This window comes from Benincasa hispida, chromosome 3, assembly GCF_009727055.1.
Source record: "Benincasa hispida cultivar B227 chromosome 3, ASM972705v1, whole genome shotgun sequence".
Classification (NCBI taxonomy): Eukaryota; Viridiplantae; Streptophyta; class Magnoliopsida; order Cucurbitales; family Cucurbitaceae; genus Benincasa; species Benincasa hispida.
The window spans coordinates 54,142,651-54,148,104 of NC_052351.1; positions in this window are offsets into that span (position 1 = coordinate 54,142,651).

Here is a 5,454-nt window from a genome sequence, read left to right on the forward strand (position 1 = left end):
GAATTAGAAAGAGAAAGAATAATTAGTACAAACATCGCAAGTTTGTTAATTGCGTTAAAGATACAACTAACGTTCCGTTTTCCCTTGGCGTACACCTCTCGGTGATCAGCCACATTTCTATATCTCTATGGCAAAACAGGGATGAACATGATGAACGCAAGGTTGCTTCCATCTCTGGAAGTACTTCTCGCTTTAGTTAACGCATTCTTTCGACCCTCTCTCGATAGGCGGAATGGCATCTTCACTTCTGCTCTCACAGGTGAAGATATCATCTAGCATGCCTTGACTAAACATAATTATTTCCTTAACCTAATTAATTAATTTGCTCAATTATTGCTAATTATCCAAGGGATTAAGAAAACATCGTGGAGAAAGTGAAATATGGATGAATGGAAATAGGCAAAAAAATGGAGATGGAAATTATCATAACATTTAATTATAGAATTAAGCGTCTGATACATGGTGTGTATGATAGAGATTAAGAAGATGAATACAATTGATGATAAAGAGAGAGAAACAAATATAGAAGAGTGTCAACGTCTTGACACGGATTTGGACGGTGGATTTTCTTGTCGGCGTGTGGAGTGGATGAAGAGAAGAGCTTCCCTCTCAGGCTTGCTCGTCCAGTAGAAGTGACCTTCGTACAGAGCTTCAACGGCAGGGATCAAAAGGATTCTTGCCCTGAGACTCACCTCTCGGCCTTGTCTCTTAAATCTTCCCAGATCTACTCTGATTAGTCGCTCAACCAGTCTCTCTCTTAGATCAGTATATACACTTTTCTCTATATTCAAGCATAATTTCTCAGTGGAATGGTCGGAGCTATTTATAGGCTAAGCTTTGACTCTCTGAATTGTGGTCCCCACTTTATTATTATGGCAATTCCAGAAATGGTGGAGTGAATATTCCTTCTGTTATGCAATCAATCCCTTCAGAAATGCACAACGGTCAGCTGTACACGCGTCAGAATCCTCCGCAATTACGTTGCTCTTTCACATCTTCGATTGTTTGCCCACATGCGGTGTTGTTTTTAATTACCGCATGCGGCTGAGATTGCGTTGATTGCTTAGCTCTTGATCGATTTTTGCATGCGCCATCATTGCGTTGATTGTCTATTCATTCCTGAATGATGGGTGCAATGCGACGTAGATACATTGTTCAGTTTATCTTGAGCCATGAATGCATGCGGTGACTTGATTTCCTGCAAAACAGACTTGAAATATTATTTTCTACCATCGCAATGGTGTCAGTGAGTGTATTGATGAAAATTTATAATTCTCGCATTTCTTAGATAATTTCCATACAATTGACGCAACTTTCCTTTCTTTTGGCCGCAATATCTAAATAAAACAGTATAAATAACTTGTATTTCTACAAGTTATCAATTACCCCAAAGTACTAACACCAAAATTCTTGTCGGAATCAAACTCAAGTCGTTCGTTTCTAAATTCAAAACTTCTCCAAACCTTGAATCTAAAGCGCAATTAACCTGAGTAAAAAAAAAAAAAATCAAAACTCCATCGGCATTCAAAGCTCTTTCGAGAGAGTTCAACAATAGCTCCAAGATCTACCCAAAACCTCACCTACTTTCAAGATCCGGTGAGGCCACAGCGGCGGCCCTCGAACGAGGACGGCAGAGCGCGCGGCATCGACTGGAGTAGTGATGGGTGACCAGCACTGGCAAATATGAGCGAACGGTGACGCGGTGTAGATCCAACGGTGTGGCTTGGTGTGAACAGATTTGGCGGCAAACGAATGGCTGGAGAAGAACCAAACTAGCAGCATAGCCTTGGAACAGTGTCGGTGGCTTCGAAATGCAGACGGAGAGTGCCACCTGGGCACTAAAGCACAACTAACTTAGATCTGGCATTTTAGTTCAGCTTCAGACAGGTTCAGATGACAGCAAACAGCGAGCGGTGCGAGGTTTCAGCAGCTGGGGGCAGTCACGTTTTTCACGAAGGAGAAGGGTTTCTTTTGTTTTATATATAAAAAAATTAATAATAATAATAATTACTTAAAAGGAAATAAAATAAATTTTTATTTTATTCTTTTCCTTATTCTACTTTATTTTATTAAATTTCTTTCCTTCCCAAATTGAAATTAATTCCAACCATTAATTTCCAAATTGAACAATTTTCAACGTCAATAATTAAATTCCCACAATTACACTTAATTCCAAAATTTCGAAAATGCCCTCAATTAATAAAAATTACTAAAATTTCATTAATAATAAAAATTCGGGGTGTTACATTCTTCCCTCCTTAAAGAACTTTCATCCTCTAAAGTTCATTCCTGAAAGGGCTCCAGGTACTGGGTTGTCATCTCATCCTCTCGCTCCCAGGTAGCCTCCTTGAACTGGTGATTCTGCCATAGGACTTTCACAATTGCAATCTCCCTGTGGTGCAATGTCTTTACCTCTCTGGGGAGAATCTCTGCAAGTTTCTCCTCATAGCTCAAGTTGTCATTCAGTTGCAAGGGCTCAAAGTCCACTACATGGGATGGGTCTATCAAATACTTTCTCAGCATCGAAACATGGAAGACATTATGAACTGAAGACATTGCTAGAGACAATGCCAAATGGTAAGCTATGGGGCCAATTCGTTCCAAGACCTCGAAAGGTCCATTGAATCTCGGACTCAACTTCCCTTTCCTGCCAAACCTCAGAATACCTTTCATAGGTGTGACTTTGAAGAATACTTTAACACCACTCTTAAATTCCAGGTCCTTACATCTCACATTGGCATAGCTCTTCTGTCTACTCTGAGCTGTTTGCATACAAGCTCTGATCTTCTGTATTGCCTTATTTGTGGTCTGCACTAGTTTAGGTCCTAGCAATTTTCTCTCTCCTACCTCATCCCAACACACAGGAGACCTATAACTCTTTCCATATAGGGCCTCAAATGGTGAAATCCCAATAATGGATTCGTAGCTATTATTATAAGCAAACTCCATTAAACTCAAGTGAGCGTCCCAGCTTCCTGAAAAGTATATGGCACAGGCACATAACATATCTTCTAATATCTTATTCAGTCACTCTGTCTGGCCATCAGTTTGAGGGTGAAAAGTTGTACTGAAATCCAACCGGGTCCCTAAAGCTTCCTGTAGACTCTTCCAGAAGTTAGATGTGAAATGAAGGTCTCTGTCCGATACAATGGACACAGGCACTCCGTGCAATCTCACCACCTCCTTCATGTATATTTGTGCCCACTTATTTACTGAAAATGTGGACTTTCTAGGTATGAAATGTGCTAATTTACTAAGTTTGTCTACCACAACCCAAATCACAATGAAACCTTTGACTGTCCATGGCAACCCCACAATGAAGTCCATAGACACATGCTTCTACTTCCATTTGGGCACACTTAATGACAAGCCTGCTGGTTTTTTCCTCAAGGATTTCTCCTGCTGGCACACCATGTACTTACTGACGAACTCTGCAATCTCCATTTTCATCATTCCACCAGTAATAACGTTTCAAGTCCTGATACATCTTGGTGTTGCTGGGATGAATTGAAAATAAGGAACTATGAGCCTTTGACAACAACTCATTCTTAATATCATTATCTGCTGGCACGCATAAACGCCCCTGATAAAGGATACCACCTTCCGCTGATATAGATAATTCGCCATCTTAGCCTGACTCCACCTTATGAACTCTCTCCTCCAGATAAGGGTCATATCGTTGCACTGACAACTGCGCCAACTGTGTCGTGACCTTCCCCACTACCACTGCAATCTCTTTCTGCTCTACCTCTTTGCACAAATGAGTCTATCTAGTAATGAGGGCTACTGAATGAGCCATCTTTCTGCTTAGGGCATCTACCACTACATTTGCCTTTCCTGGGTGGTACAAAATTTCGCAATCATAATCCTTCACCAGCTCTAACCACCTTCTTTGCCTCATGTTCAACTCCTTCTAAGTAAAAAAGTACTTTAAACTCTTGTGGTCAGTGAATATCTATATCTTCTTTCCATATAAGTAGTGCCTCCAGATCTTGAGAGCGAAAACCACTGTTGCTAATTCCAAGTCGTGTGTGGGATAATTTTGTTCATGCTTCTTTAACTGACGTGAAGCGTAAACAACTACTCTGCCCTGTTGCATCAATATGCATCCCAACCCCTTCTTGGACGTGTCACTGTAAATGACAAAACCACCTGATCCATCTGGTACTATAAGAACTGGGCTGAAACCAACCTCTACTTGAGATCTTGGAAACTACTCTCATAAGCCTCATTCCAAACGAAAGGAGTTCCCTTCCGAGTCAACTAGGTCAATGGGGCGTCTATGCGAGAGAAGTCCTTTACAAATCGTCTATAGTAGTCTGCTAACCCCAGGAAACTGCGCACCTCATTGATTGTGGTTGGACGAGCCCAACTCGTAACCACCTCAATCTTTGCATGATCCATAGAGACTCCTTCCTTCGATACTATATGCCCTAGAAAGGACATTTGCCTCAACCAAAACTCGCATTTAGAAAACTTAGCATACAGCTTATTGGCCCTCAACGTCTACAAAACTTTCCACAAATGATCCTCATGTTCGGCCTCTGTCTTGGAATAAATCAAGATGACATTAATAAAAACAATCATAAAGATGTCGAGGAATTCTTTGAACACCCTATTCATCAGATCCATGAACACTGTTGGGGCATTCGTCAGACCAAACGACATCACTATGAATGCATAATGCCCATACCTCAAACGACAAGTTGTCTTAGGTATGTCACTGTCCTTTATTCTCAACTGATGGTATCCTGACCAGAGATCAATCTTTGAGAACACCATAGCTCCCTGCAACTGGTTGATTAAGTCATCAATCCTGAGGAGTGGATATTTGTTTTTTACGGTCACCTTGTTCAACTCTCTATAATCAATGCATAAATGTAACGGTCCATCCTTCTTTTTCACAAATAAAACAGGTGCACCCCATGGTGAAACACTAGGGTGTATGAAAACCTTTTCCAACAACTCCTGAAACTGGACCTTAAGATCCCTCAACTCTGCTGGTGTCATCCTGTAAGGAGCTTTCGAAATGGGGGTTGTGCCTGGCTCCAACTCAATAGAAAAATCTATCTCCCGCTGTGGGGGCAATCTGGAAAGATCCTCTGGAAAAACGTCGAGAAAATCTCTTACTATTGGCTCTGAAGTGAAGGTGACTTTAGCCTCTCTAGCATCAACCACACTGGCCATAAAGCCCTAGGCTCCTTGTTCAAACAGTCTACTGGCCTTCAATGCTGAAATCACTTTGGGTAGGACCACGGTCCCAACCCTTTTAAACTTAAAACTGGCTTCTATAGGAGGGTTAAAGATGACCTCTTTACGGGAGTAATCTATGCTGGCATGATTAGCAACTAACCAATCCATGCCCAGTATCACATCCAAATCACGCATATCTAGAATTATCAAGGTCACATCTAATGCATGATTTGCTATCTCTACCTGACATGCCTTTATCTT